Source organism: Rhipicephalus sanguineus, chromosome 7 (genome assembly GCF_013339695.2).
Source record: "Rhipicephalus sanguineus isolate Rsan-2018 chromosome 7, BIME_Rsan_1.4, whole genome shotgun sequence".
Taxonomy (NCBI): Eukaryota; Metazoa; Arthropoda; class Arachnida; order Ixodida; family Ixodidae; genus Rhipicephalus; species Rhipicephalus sanguineus.
The window spans coordinates 72,889,481-72,905,579 of NC_051182.1; positions in this window are offsets into that span (position 1 = coordinate 72,889,481).

Below are 16,099 nucleotides of genomic sequence, written 5' to 3' on the forward strand. Positions count from 1 at the left end.
TCAATGTAGACCTGAGGTCCAAGCGTCGCTCGGTCGAAGGTGGCGTCGGGAGAACCAAGGTAGGCGCCCTTTCAGCGTTCCTCCGACGTTGGGACGTGGAACCGGAGACGGGATGAGCCTGGCCAGCGCCAGACGAAGACCAGCCTGGCCACCGCCAGACGAAGACCAGCCTGGCCACCGCCAGACGACGAGAAGCCTGGCCACCGCCAGACCATGGTTGATGCTCGGGTACACGGCCAGGTGGGAGCCCGCAGCGGCCTTGCCTCAGGAACTCAGCCGCCACCCCTGCGCCCTGGTCGCCTGCTTGCCTCCGTCGCGTCCCGGCCACGTCTCAGCCCCGTCTGCTTGCTCTTCCGTTTGCACCCGTAGCTCTCTTGTTATGACTAGCGTAGAAGGTCCTCATTGGTTTCGAACAGTCGCGCTCAGACGTGCCGCTGTCACTCGTCATTCTCGTCGTCTTATACAGTTTACGCTGGTTGTCTCGCGCACTTTTTAAAACGCGCACTTGCTCATCACAGACCGCTACATCATCCATAATAAAAACACAGCGCTAATTTAAACATGAACAGAGAAACAGCATACGAGGATGCGCGCTGATCAGCACCCGTCCTCGTATGCTGTTTCTCTGTCCATGTTAAATTTAGCGCTGTGTTTTTATGATGGATCCGTACCAACGAGCTTGCATCCAAACTCTTCTAAATCGCTGCATCATATGCACATCATTGCCCCGTAGTGTGCACTTCGTGGCGATGATACTGACGTGTCTGGTCTAACGTGAGTGCCGACATGCTCTTGGATCATGACCTACCATTTGCAGGCCAGTGTACTCAGCGTGCCTGGAAGTTCCAACAATATGCGTAAAATACTCGCTCAGGAAGACGTGGAACCACCTCGCAACTCTTGGCTCAAAGTGAAAACTCCGGCATAGGCGGTACTGCCAGACTGCATTGCATGTAAGTGATTGCCACACTGAGAGGAATCGGCCGGAATACCATTCATTCATTCATTCATTCATTGTTATGGCTATATTTCTCATATTACTGGCGCCTTCGGCTGAGCCTGCCCATTGCTTAGTGAGGCATTCGTAGCAGATATTTAAGCGGCAATATTTCAGAGATTTTCATTATCTTGAAGTCGCTTGGTTTAGTGACTTAACGGAAATTTAAGGTTATCAGTAAAGTTATTTGGAAAGGCATCATATTTCTGCAGTATAACCATGTCGAGCATGGTGACCTTTGAGGTAGCCCCAAGAGATTTTACAACGGGCTCTAGAAATGCCGCGCTTCCAGCTTTCGCTGTGACTGTGCTGCGCTTTCCGAGCATGCCTAGCGTTTTTTTTTACTATGTTATTTCTATCTTTCTCAATTTTTCTGTGAGAGCGCTGACTTTTCGCTCACAAACAACAACACCGACACCGGAATGTCTGCGAAACGAGCTCTTTAACGCTACCGTTTTACAATAATGCTGAAGGTGGAAAGGTGAAAACAAAAAGCGAAAAAGGAAACGGATCTGTTTCAGCCCTGCGTCTCAATAAACCCATTTCTGCAAACGCATTTCTGACTCTATTTCAGTATGATGCCGTGAAGTCTTAAAGCAACCGAACATATTTGGTGGCACGCCTTGATACTGCAGAACACTATTCACTGGCGTGGTCGCAGAATTTAATATACGTTAACTCAGCCATGGCAGGCGTTTGAAGCAAAACTGCGATTCGGCCTAGTTGGAATATATTCATCTTGAAATATTTGCGCTGGCACACGGGGTCACAGAAGAGACACACACACGGGCGCAAATGTGTGTGTGCGCACGTGTGTGTGTCTGTTCTGGGTCCCCGTGTGCCAGCGCAAATATTTCAAGATAAAGCGTTTGAAAACTGTCGAGCGGCTGAGCCACGGTTCGGGCGCCGTCTGGTCACGCGTGGTTTGATGACTCAGGGTACATCTTCCCTCCCCCCATGGTTCCCATTGTGGCGCATCTTGCCCTGGGTCGCAGCACCTTGCGAGTTTCACATCGCCGACCGCAGAACCGCAATACCGAGGACGGAGAGAGCAATGGTCTCTTTTGCTTGTTCCAGCGGATGCTCGCCGGTGCTGAGAGCGTGAGGAACCTTGACATTCAGGTGCCGCAGAAGTCGAAGAATGAGGTGATGGCAGTTGTTCGTCTGCAGATCGTAGGCTTTTCGATTCACGATCACAGGTGCGATGAGTGCTTTGTCGATGTCATTTGCGCTGAGGCGGTACTGGAAGCCCAAGTTTATCTGAAAATTAAAGGAATCATCGTAGTTATTCAAAAGCGAGCGTTTATGTTGGTTACATATATATGACTCGATGCAGCAACGTGATAGCAGCAGACAGCTCGTTAAGCGCCCGAGTTCAATCATGAAGAATGACACAACGTGCGCGTTCTTCCAAATTTCGCACGTTCTTTCATTCTTCTGGAGAGTAATCGCACGAGGTCGTGGTGAGTAGTAGTTGTGGATATACCGCGAACAGTATTTTAGCCCAAAGAATAAGTGTAACTACCGCATAGCTCACAGAAGGCAACACCACGTCTCGGAGTATAGGGAACCCAAGCTCAAGTTTGCGGCGCGACGACAGCGCCGCGACGGCCGCGCTGCGGCTCTGTCGGAAAGCTCTGGAGTGCATGCGCAGCCGACTCAGCCCCTTTCAAGGTAGCGCTAGCGCACGCGCGCACGCGTTCTTCTGTGGGTGCGAGTAACTGGGGGGCCGTCAGATCGGCTAGTTGAACCGAGAGGCTTGCTGTGCGAAGCTGCGCATTTCCGCGATGGCAGAAGCGACTCCACGGAAGCGGACGCGAGGTCGGAAGTATGGCTGTGTCGTGGGCTGCCACAACAGTGCTGGCAACACCAAGGCACGCGATTCAAGTGTGAAACTGTATCGGTTCCCGGGCGTGTCGCACGAGAAATAATAGCGGCAAGCGTGGATAGTTGACAGTGCTGTCTCGCCTTCTATTTTGGCTGTCTTAGTTCATCGCTTTTGTTCGTTTCCACTACCTGAATCGGTAAGTAACGCGGCGTTTGCACGCAGCGACTACAGTAATGATTACTGGCTGTCTTCTCGCATTGTGAAAGTCCAGTCACGGTTGTAGGTGAAACAACTTTGTGTTTTGATTCCCCTTGCTCGTGAGACCTAGCCGTCGTTGTTGAACGTTCACACTCTCGTTATACGGCTAGCGTTGCGCGGTTGGTTGAATTCAACTGAACTCGGCACATTGTCAGAAGTGCGGCGCCTGCAATTCATGCGTCGGGATGGCAGCTATATCACGCAGAAACGGACGTCTGTGCATTTTCAGCAAGCTTTGGCATCGTTCTGCAGGTTTGCTTTGTGTTTGTCACTCTATTAGTGTGATATATATTTAAGCCGCTAAATATATCTGCCACTTAATACATGCTTTGCAATCGCGACCTTGAAGTAACCAGCTTCAGACTTTGTGCGATTTTCTAGCCGCGTTCGTGCAGCAGGTTTTATACGCCTGTCAAGTCAATATCATAAAAAGAGACTGGAAGCATGACGCGAGAGCCGAAAAAACGAGGCAAGCAGTTCATCTTGCTTCACAGTGGTTAAAGCTCAGCTAGCTGCCTCGCGTCTTAATCGGAGGGTGATTCTCCAGCGGCACGGAAGACTTGACTCTAACCTTCTCAGGAAACAGTGCCATGGCCGTATTTCTTTTTTTCGCACGCCGCAATCGTTTGTTCACGAAAGTACACGGCTGCTACTGTAAGCATGTCATATCAAAACAACAATCCTATCATTCGTAGTCCACACCACAGAACATCGATAGCGTGTACGGCTTCATTTCGGAATGCATGTGGACCATTATTCATCTTTAACATGATAGAATGAGACTTACCTCGAGGTATACGTCCTACATGGTGTAATCGCGACTTGGGAAATACATTTCGCTTTGAGTCGAGCGTCGTTGTCAGCGACCGTCTGCTCTTCACCGTTAACGTGATTGACGAGCCTTTCTCCTTTTATGAAGTTCGCTTTTCGGAAGTGCCATTCAAGCTTGAAGATCCTTTAGAAGCCGCACTGCCAGCGGCACATTTTCAGGCGCCGCAAGTGCACCGCCAGAGCTCTGCACGTGCACAGAAGCGAGCGGCTACGCGGTGGAGAGAAGGGACAACGCGCGCTGCTTACACCCCAGTTTCTGTTTTTCTGCCAGAGATGGCGCTGCCTGTCAAGAGCAGCAGCGCCACTAACCGTTGCTTGGGAAGCATACAGTGGCTGTTGCTGTTACTCGTCCCGAAATCTTGCTGGAACACGCCACGCGGGGTCATCGCCACGCCACGGCGGAGCACGTGGATTCATCGCGCGTCTGCAGTATTTCGCTCCCCGACGCCATCACATGATTGCTGAGAGAGTGTATGGGAGAGAGGCCACAGCGTCTTACCCAGCCCCTTACGCTGGCCCGAACGCGCTAGCGCGTGCCAGCACACATGGTTCCCTTTAGTGGGAGACGGTGTATTTTGAAAACGGCGCCGTTGCGAAGGAGAGCGCAACGGAGCGAGCGCGCGCTGCAATATATACGAGCACACAGCTGCGCCGGAGAGAGCAAAGGGCAGAGGAAAACGGGAGAGGAGAAACGAAGCGGAGGGCAGCGCTCACACCACGTGAGCCGGAGGAGGAGGAGGCGTAGACTTGGCGCATGCGCAATGGGAGAGCGAACGGACGCCAATGGAAGAACAGACACAGCCCCGACGAGCAAAAGCTGCTTCGCATCTAAAAACACGTCCAATCTCTTTTGAGACATGCGTGCCACCAGCGGTAAATGGTGTATATAAAGAGTTTCCGTTATTTCTCCGGAGCTTACATGGCACGTGGTTGAATTACCTAATGCAGCGCGCTGGGAAATAAGGGGTCGCTGGTTCAAATCCCCGGTTCGGCGCTTCGAAATTTTTCTTCTGCTTTATTTGTTATTGTTACTTTTTATAGATCTACATACATATACATATCGGGAACATGACGGTGATGGCGACGGCAAAAATCTGCCGACAGTGTCCATACAATTTCTATCGCAATAATGGAAGCAAGAAATATACAGGAAAGAATAAAAGTGAGAGAGGAAGACGAAGATGCAGGGAGATGGATATAGGAAAAGGGGACTGCAGATTTCCCCCGGTTGGGTCAGCCCAGGGGTGCCGTCTCCCTGATGCCGCGGCCAAAGGGGTCTGTTGCATCTGCCGGGGCGCCTTAAGGTCCAATCACCCAGCGTGGACGAAATCCCCAAGATTCCCTTTTCCCCAGACACTGCTAAGCCACGATCGGCGAGGCGTGGGAAGGGTTGACCCCCCCCCCCCCCCCGCCCATTGGTTCGGGTCCCCGGTGACGCCAATCACCAAACGCCGGCTTGCGCAGACGCCCCTGCGGGGAGTGCAGCTTATCAGACCGCAGTCTTTAGCGTGTGACGCTAAAGCGATCGTTGTGCCCCTTGTTGCGCTTTAAGAATTCAAGCATTATTGGTGGTGATTGCAAAAGGTGATCGATTTATACCACTATATATACAATAGTACAAGTCAGCACTAAGCCATGCCTGCAAAATGTTCGTTTGCGTTTACGAAAATTGACTGAAGACTCAGGTTGTAGACACTGCCTCCACTGGAATCTGCGTGTGTTTAGAAGAAAAGATGAAACATTTGAAGTACTACAGTAAGACCTCCTTAATTCGGATTTCACAGCACCAGAAAAATATCCATACTAAGCGAATGCCAAATTATCGAAAGTGTCTGTTACGTCAATGCATTTCCATTTTCTTGACAAATACGTAAGTGCACTACCTATTTTCACACAAGCATAGTAAAAGCCGCAATTCCCGTCATTCGGGACTTCGTTCACAATGTGACAACGGCTCAAGACCCCGTGTTTTAAGCGGAAACGTACTCTGCACTTATCCCTTATGAAGCACCGCCGCCACCAACGCCATCGTGCACGTTGCAATAATTTTGACGCCGGAAAAATGACCGGCAGCTAATCGTTCGTCAATCAAAATGTAGCAAAGGCTTTTATGCAAACATGCGCACCGCGGTTGAACCTATTCGACAGCTTTTCCCATGTATGCATATGGTGACATTGCGCGCGGACTGCTCGAAGTGAAAACGATGTTACTGAGTGCCGCATTCGCTGTGCACGAAACCGTGGTCGCTAAGGACACGCTAATAGGGTCCATGGCGTTCTGAAGGGAAGCGCGGCCTGCGTACAGAGCCAAACGAAACTGCTGAGGACCACATCTGCTGCAGAATAAACCGGGCTCGCTAATGCATATTTCTCGGTGGTGCCTAAGAAGTTCAGAGGACGCACGATGAAAACGAAAGTAGTGTTTGTCGCCGCTTTGACCCAGGGCTGGGCAGAGATACTCAGAAAAGTATTCCGGAATACAGATATCGAAATACATGAACTGGAAGCCTAAAATACAGATACTGAGATACATTTGCTTTTAACGTAACGGGATATTTCGGAGATACTTTTGCAATAAGACGAAAAAAGTATTCCGGAATACAGTTACAGCGATACAGATACTGGAATACTTTTTTTATTTGAAGGATGCTCACACTACGCAAAGACACTTTTTAGTGCAGCATAATGTAATCAAAGTTACAGTGTATCGAAACGTTCAGTTCATTCATTTATATATTACGGTACCCTCAGCGCCATTAAGACATTGCAGGGGAAAGGGTGGACAAAGTACATAATTAGCAATAATGACATAATTACAAGTATCAATTGCAATAAAAATACACTATATTTCACAGCAACAGTAACAAGGATTGGATACCGAAATCGACAATACTTGGCGAGCAAACTAAGCTATGCTGGAAATAGCACACTTTAAAGGGGTACTGACCCCTTTTTTCGAAGGCGAGTTTACTCTGCCATGCAAAAATCCTGTGTGCTGAGACGGCTCTGAGCAAGTGTGAAGCTCAGCAAATGCTGATAAGATATTTTAATTTGATATTAAAGTCAATTTTTTCATGGCGTACCTACTGACATCGACACTAGCTTGACGTCAGGCTACAGTACAAATTCTGGTGACTTCAGGCAGCAGTCTGGCTAGTTGTGATGACAGTAGGTACCAAAACTTCCAATATGGCCGCTTGTGCGTCATCAAAACTTCCAAAATGTCCGCTTGTGCGTCACTAACGGAGCCATGGCGCGGAGCGACCATGGAAACGTCACTAAATATTGTGCGAGCACGTGACGAGAAGCTCATACCGGGTTGTGACGTCGGGGTACAGTAGGAACCGAAACTAGCTTTTAAAAACATACTGTAATTACTTTTTCTGGGCGCACTCTCGCTTAGCACTACCTTTTCTGGGCTCTCGAGGGCGTGACCTTTCATTTGACGCAAAAAAACGACAACTGAAAATATTCGTGTCAGTACCCCTTTAAGCAAATCACTGAAATCATTAATGAACACCAGTGAATTAAGAAAAAGTATGCATTTAATTTGCACATAAGATCTGCTTTGCTGAGAAGGTTGCTGTGTGAGCATCTCAAATAGGATGTCTTCTAACAGCGTCGGTTCAGCCTCAGCACAAGACTCACGAAAGAAAAAAAGTCTGTCTACCGCTGAAGGCGAGCGCAAATTCGTGTTAGAGTGAATAAATATCGCCTTCATAGCCGGATTGCGCTGCAGCGTGGCGATATCTCTTCTCGGGTCATCTAGATACCGAAAAGCTTCCGCCCTCACTTGGGTTGTTCTGACTGTTCAGAATCCGAAGTCTGTCCCCATCTTCGGAATCCTAAGCCGTCTGACCCTGTCGGCTTCAACGAAGCTGTCACCACCACCGACGCTACCAGCTCCCATTTCAGAAAGCCGCAACAGACGAAGTCGGCTCTGGCGGTGGGGGAGCCTGCTACCCCCAAAAACCGTTTCACGCATGTAATCAATTAGGAACGCACCCTGACATTGGAGAGGTGGCTGAAAGCGCGTCAAAGATAGCCATCTTCTAGTCCCTTCCGCTGCGACTACGGGAACTGCTTTTGGAAGTGCCGCCGCTTTGTGAACTGAATGCACGCGAAGCATTGCAAAGCCTGTTCCAAGGCGGTATCCGCGCGGGGGGTCGCGAAGTAATAGCTTGCCACCTGAAAAAAATTAGGCGTGCTGCACTGACCTTGAGACAGCGACTTTCGTCGGCAGTGGCCGACAACACTGCCCCCGCTATTCTGCCGTTTGCGGCGTCGCGCGCTTTACGAAATGGACCATTCTGTGCTTGAGCGGAAACCATCGCCGCCCTATCTGTCGGCGATCGGCGGCGCGCCTTTGCTTGTCTTGGCACAAAAAGAAAAAAACGCCATTCCCCCATTGAAAACACGCCTAAACTAATTTCCGACACAAAAAAAAAATGTAACGAGATACCCGTGTCCAGCACTGTATCGCGATACAAGCGATACATCGTAAAAGTATTTCACTACTGAGATACAAATACATTTTTCAAATGTATCTCGATACAGAAATACAGATACTCAGAAGTATCTCTGAAATACTGTCGCAATACTCTTGTATCGCGATGCTGACCAGCCCTGCTTTGACCCCACCGTTATCGACGCAATCAGAGATAACATCCACGCCGTTCGCATGCGCCGAGTAAACACGGAAACGAAACGAGGCGAGAGTAAAAATGAAAACGAAAGAAAACGAATGCAGGTCCTGAAGCCTTGATCGCCAACAGCACGGCCGCACGGCTGCGGCAAGATTGTGGATGGCGACCACGCTATTCTGAAGGCCGCCGCTGTTTCGGTTCGCGAACGACGTTTTCCATCTCCCGCGTCCCGATGATCGTGTGAATCAACCAGGTTGCGTCTGACCGAAAAAAAATTCGGGGACGATGAGGTCACCGAACTTCGCATCGCCTCATGGTCCCCTTCGGGGACCATGAGGCGATGCGAAGCCGGAGCACTTGCACGATCGCGTTCCGTTGGCGTTCGTTGGGCATGCTACCGACCTCGCATCGTAGAACGCGAAGAGGAACGCTACGCGCGTCTTGTCTTCCCTCTAGCCTGGGCGTTAATTCTCACAGGGTGAGCGGGGAACGCAGTTGGCAGGCGTGCGAGAGGGGGGCAGCGTAGGAGAGGAGAGAGAGGGGGAGGGGACGCGCATGCGCTGGGGCTCATTCCGGCGTTGCGCAGGAGAGAATTTCGGCATGTCTAGCCCGTGTTTCAGAGGAAGAGTGGAAGGGGGAGGGAAAGTGTAGAGGGGATAGGAGAGGATGATTGGAGAGGGGGAAAGAGGAGAGGGGGATGTGATAGGAGAGGGGAGACAGGTAATGGAGAGGGTAAGTCGAGAGGGTATGCGCATGCGCAGTAAGGGTGGTCACGCCACACACCACCACCACCGGATGGAACTCCGCCATAAGATACTTCGCATCTAATAACGAGGTTTTGATGTCATTAAACAATACACATGTTTGTTGGGACCAGGTAACACGTGCAAGTTGTTGTCCTTTCTAAATTAACGGGGCTCGAACTTGCGAGCTTTACTGCGGGCGGGCACTTCAGCCGTCCCAGCTCTCAGCAAGAAATTCCCTGAACACCATTTATTGCAGATCTACCCAAACGTGCGACTGCGCTGCAAAATGCGTCACCTTCAAAAGCCACCGTGCTTGCTCCGGTGAGATCCTTAGATTCTCGCTGCGTAGTTCATTAAAAAAGGAGTTATCTGTGAATTTCAGAATCAGTGGTGGTTTATCTGTCGCTTACTTCGTACCCCTTAAACGCAATGTAAAAAAGTACAAATCTCGGCTTAAGATGTCGTTGAAATTATCTTTGGCACATTCATGAATAGCGAGAAAATGTGTATTGCGTTTTCCTTGTGCAAAGCAGCTGCGAATAACAAAATCACAGCTTTCGTGGAAAAGCGTCCTGAGGCGATGGGGGTAGAGAGGGGGGGGGGAAGTGTGGAGCATGGAATTGTGGACACCACTAGGCATCAGCAACCGGCAGTATCGAAGATACATGTATCTTAGATACTATCTTAGATATCCTTTGGATATCTTGTATCTGTATAGCGATACGTCCCGCATAACGAGTATCTGTATCTGTATTTGTGATGCATTGCATAATGTATCGAGTATCTTAAGCTACAAGATACTTCAATAGATACCCCACCAAGCCAAACAATAGACGTCGGCTGAACTCCGCTTCCCAAGGTGATACTGCTACCACTAAACCACAAGAATAAAACTAGGCGACAGTGACATTCATTTATTTGCCGCCACAGTTCTTTAGCGAGCACACGCAATTAGGTCTACGCGTCCCCATTGGTGGATCAGTGTCACGTGATGGCACTCGCGCCATCTCGACAAAATTTGGGCGTGAAGGTCTACGCGCGTCCGACCTTTTTTTTCTCGATGTTTACTTTCTTTTTATTTGCGTCAGCGTTATGGCATTTGTTCGTAGCCGCGGTACTGTGTTGCGTGCTCCAATGCGTGCGGCGTCTTCCGCTCAAATTCTGACGCCGCTATAATGTCGTTATCGAAGTTTTCCTCGCGTTGTGCTTCGTTTGCAGTCTCAAGAATGCAAGAATGGAGTTACTTATTTGCGTCTAGTCGCTTTCACAGAAGCGGTTAGTGATATCTCATGGATGTAAGCTTCACTTACATACGACGAGATTCACTTATATACAAATGAGATAATAACAATCGCTGCACCCCCGTTGCCGATGCCATATGCTGTAGAACGAGCATTTACGTAACAGGAGATATTTTGGCGTATTTTATCTTTGTTCTTCCTGCTGAATTGTTCAAGAAGTTCTTTTAATGATAAATTGAGCGTTAGCACGGTCCTCTCTTTGTTGTCCTCCGTTTGCATTACCTGGGCTTCTGTATAGTTTTTGCCCATCTGTTTACTGTCTTTTGTAACCTTTTTCCTAAATTCCTTCTCTGCTTTATTCTTGTTTTTCAACTGCCTGCCTCATTGCTACTATTCACATGTATAAATTCCATGTGAGAAGTAGAAGAAGAAATAATAGAGAAGGAAAGGCAGGGAGGTTAACCAGTATAGGACAACCCGTTTGCTACCCTACACATGGCGACAGGGTAGAGGATTTTAAAGACAGAGAGGAAAGAGAGAGAGAAAGATAGAAAGATAGCACATGACACTGCACACACAGAATCAGTCGGTCGCTTTTGCGTGGTACGCGACATTTCTGTCACAGCCGCTTGTCGAAGTTCGACTTTCTTAAAAACCTCAGCAGTGCCTTCGTCGCCTTCAGCTGTGATGTCTTCTGTTGACGGCATGCAAGAACTGTTTCAACAGACATTTGTCTACTGTGAAGGCGCGCTACAACGGACGCCAGTGACTGTCTCTGAACATTATATGCCGGACAGTCGCACAGGACGTGGTGTAGCGTCTCCTCGCAACGACAGGCATCGCAAAGAGCGTTGTCGGCCATTGTAATAGGACTTCGTAAATGCTACGCCTAGCCATAAGCGATAAAGCAGTGTGGCCTCTCTGCGGCGGAGTCCAGTTGGCATACAGAGATGCATCAAAGAGGACAGGTGGCGTTGACAATTGGTCCGGTTGGTTCGGCTGCTTGGTTGGCACCTGGGGCGAGCGTTATCTCATGTGCAAGCCCTCGAAGACTAATTCCATGTGAGTTTACTGTTATGTAAAAGGGATGATGAGGACAAAGGTATAATCTGAGCGTGCCTAGAGTATACCGTAACAAAAATTCTGCTTACTATTTAGTGAAATAGCGAAATTGAGTTTGCATTATAATAAATGAAATTATTAAAAAAAAACATCAAAAGATGCTAGAAAGGGGATTTGAGAAATGAGAAACATAATACCAAGTACTCCGTTTTTCTCAGGAACATCCCCACGAGCCGTTTCATGCTATTTTCCATAGGCACTCAGTTTTCGCTGGTCTCACCTTAAGATCTAAGTGGACGATACATCATGTTCTGTTGCCATACCTTTGTCATACCGCCTGTATCGTGTTTATACAGAGCTCTTCGCGCAACTGGAACCAAATATTTACAAAGATGTGGTTAACCTCAACTGAATAAAACCAAGGGCATGGTTTATTGTCGTGTGGTAAACCACGTCGTATTTTTATATATCGCTTAATTGGTTATTTCACTAAGATAAATTATGCAGCATGTATATTTACAATATTCACTTTAGGGCCGAGTGCGTTTCGTCACTTTGTAGAGAGCATTCCAAAACCACCGATCCAACTTTTTGTGGAAACGTACAGGGGGGATGGAAAGAAACGCGAACAGTGCCGCATCTACATTCTTCACTGTTTCGCATTTCTTTTGAAGCGATTGTAGCCTGGATGGTAATAAAAAGCCAATACAGTTTTCCATTATACAGCCAAGAACCATTCCAGCCTCTTTTCATTGTAACCAAGGTCGCAGCGTGAGGAAAACAGCGTGCAGCGCTCTTCAAATTTCTTTGCATCCCCACTGTACATGCTACGTAGTGGCTTTTTCCGGCGTTTAAAGAAAGCTGGAGAAATGTTACCACTCCTTTGTGCGCTATACCGTACCGCAGCGCTCTCAAACGTGCATCGAGTGCAACGACCAGCGAGTGGACCGCGGCAAAATGAGCGGCCGTTGCTCTAAGCTCCGGCTCCACAGTGCGTCCGCATTTGTGACTGCCACACCCGGCACGTAAACGCCATCGTTCCTGAGAAGCGAGAGGCTCACGATACGCGCACCGGTTGTTGCGGTGGAAGCACGTTTGAAAGCGCTGCCGTACGGTAGCGCATGAGCGCGGTCACGTGGTTTCATTTCATTCACTCATGGAGGAATAAATAAAACTAGGAGGGAGCGTCACGTGACATTTTTGAAGCCCAGCCAAAAAAAATGAAACAGGGGCATGCTGTGAAATGAGCACCCCCACGTGATAGGCAAGCGGTTAGTTTTACGCGTAGCACGTATCTGAGGCCATTATTAACCCATGCATTTTCTTCCATGGCGGCGTCGATGACTGCGTCGTATCTTTTTCCCGTTCCTCCGTGAAGGCATCGCGGGACGCAATATATACGTGCGGGCTCCCGCAGCTTGTATTATTTCGCGAGTGCGTCCGTGGCGCATTGGACGCTATTTCGCCTGTGGTCATCTCTATTTGCCACAACCAGCCACACCGTTCTCGTTGGAATCATCGAGCAGGCGAGACGCGCCCCGGAATGCACATACCATGAGGTGCTGTGTGTTGAGGTGCACGAGCGTCGCAACGTGGGAGTTTGAAACCACTAGTAGGGAAAAAAATCACAGCATATCCACGGAGTGAATGATGATTAGTGGGCGAAGCTGCGGAGGTTCATCGGTAAACCGTGAATCTTCCGTGAATTCTGCCCAGTACATCATCACCGACGTGAGATCGGGCGCGTTTATACTAAAGGTTCGATGAGTTATGACGACTTGCAGCTCACTTTAATTTTACATGTACGCTGTGAATTTTCATTGTTTAGAAAACCATTGCTTTAGAAAACATCTGGCGTCTTTCGTTAAGCAGCTGGCGTCTTTTCGTTTTGCTTTACAAACATCTGGCGTTCTTTCGTTTTGCTTTTACAAAACATCTGGCTTCTTTCGTTAGTTTATTTCATCAATCAACGGCGTTTTGAACAAAATTTTTATTGTTTAATCACGCACAGGAGAAATCTCACCAGGCACTACCTTGGAGGTAAACAATGGCTGCTAATGGGAATGAGAGACAGAAGAAGTCGGCTTTTAGCTAACACTTACACTTCTACTAACGTTTCCTACTGGAACATGCCAATGGCTGCTAATGGGGAATGAGAGACAGAAGAATTCGGCTTTTAGTTAACGCGCACGCTGCGAATTTTTTATTGTTCAACAACGCACAGGAAAAATCTCCCACCGGCACCACCTTGGAGGTCAAAGCGTAAGACTGGTTACGCACTACGACTACTACGACTACGACTACGAGGGACGAAAGGCTGCCGCCTTAAGGAGCTTCGCCCCTAAAAAATCACAGCATATCCGCGGAGTGAATGATGATTAGTGGGCGAAGCTGCGGAGGTTCATCGGTAAACCGTGAATCTTCCGTGAATTCTGCCCAGTACATCATCACCGACGTGAGATCGGGCGCGTTTATACTAAAGGTTCGATGAGTTATGACGACTTGCAGCTCACTTTAATTTTACATGTACGCTGTAAATTTTCATTGTTTAGAAAACCATTGCTTTAGAAAACATCTGGCGTCTTTCGTTAAGCAGCTGGCGTCTTTTCGTTTTGCTTTAGAAACATCTGGCGTTCTCTCGTTTTGCTTTTAGGAAACATCTGGCGTCTTCCGTTGGTTTATTTCATCAATCAACGGCGTTTTGAACAAAATTTTTATTGTTTAATCACGCACAGGAGAAATCTCACCAGGCACTACCTTGGAGGTAAACAATGGCTGCTAATGGGAATGAGAGACAGAAGAAGTCGGCTTTTAGCTAACACTTACACTTCTACTTCTACTAACGTTGCCTACTGGAACATGCGAATGGCTGCTGATGGGAAATGAGAGACAGAAGAATTCGGCTTTTAGTTAACGCGCACGCTGCGAATTTTTTATTGTTCAACAACGCACATGAAAAATCTCCCACCGGCACCACCTTGGAGGTCAAGATCTGGTACTAGCGTTACGACTGGTTACCCACTACTACGAGGGACGAACGGGTGCCGCCTTAAGGAGCTTCGCCCCTAAAAGCTATTCGTTACGCGCGTTGATCCCGTGCGCGCGTGTGAAGTATTTTATGCCCCCTTTTAAAAGTGAGGTTAGAAAAGCCCTTACAAATCGGCAGGATCAATAAGTACGACAAGCAGCGTCTAGGGAACGAGCGACCGAAACATTTGATCTCGACGCACCAAGTTCACCGCGGCAGACGGCCGACGCTTGTCAACGTGCTTCTAGCCCGGTGTCAACTAGAACCTACCGAGAACCAAACAAGGCTCAATTCCCAGCAGGCAACGCACTGAAGACCAAGAGGGAAAGGAGAAACGACGAGGGAGCGGCTTCAGAGGAGCTTGGCTTGTGGAAACTAGGCGCGCTCCCTCCTAACTTTTTTTCTTTCCTCCATGCATTCACCACGCAGCATGTACGTCGCCAAAAAAGTTTTATCGGTCGTTTGTAAATGTGCTCTATTGAGTGTCGAAGCGCACTTGGCCCTAAAGGGAATATTGAAAATGTTGCATATTTGCCCTTAGTAAATTAACGAATTAAGCACAATATAAAAATACCACAACGAGCGCCACATGACGGCAGACCATATGCCATCGGTTACATTCAGTCGCGGTTAAACACTTCCTTTTTAAATATTTGGTTCTGCTTACGTGAACGTGTATACTTATTCACTTTGATTGTTTATTACGGAACCGCCCTGCTATTTCGCTTATATTCCTTTTCTTTGCTTAGGTCACGGTAATCTTTTTGTGATTTTTTTAGTTTTAAACATCAGCAGGTAGTAGAGCTAGAAGTGGCAATAGTGTGAATAGCAGTGATATTCTGAGACGCTTTGTGTCGGTATATTATACGTCTGAGACGTTTCTAGAGGCATAACTCTTCTCGGGGAAGAAATGGTACAATACTGCACGTTAGCGAATATGTTGCTAACGAACGCTTTACGCCAGCTGATAAGTAGAATATCAAAACCCGTTGCAGTTTTATGTCCTCAATGAATTTTGAGCGCTGACTCTGTAGTTATCGTCTTCACACAATGCATCACAACAAATATCGCTACCAGCGTTGCTGCTCTAGAACTGCTGGGTGATGCGGTATTGCGAAAACGGTAATACGCTTATGGACAAGGTAATACTGCATAGCGGCAATCGCGACATCATGCGGAGGCTTCTTAATGGCGTTCTTGCAAATAGATGGCAACCCGCTAGCTGATCACCAGGTAGAGCAGCGACACTCATCTATTACAAAAGTGTCAAGCAAAAACCACTGACAGCGCAGCGTGTAAAGAGCTGTCATGCTCGACAGCCAAATAAATCCGAATAAGTTGTTTCGGAATATCGATCTATAAAAGCAAATTTGCAAATGTATCAAAGTATCTTAAGATACAATTGTGAGGTATCGTATCGGATGCAATTATTGCGCTAGTATCTTGTATCTGTATCTCAAAT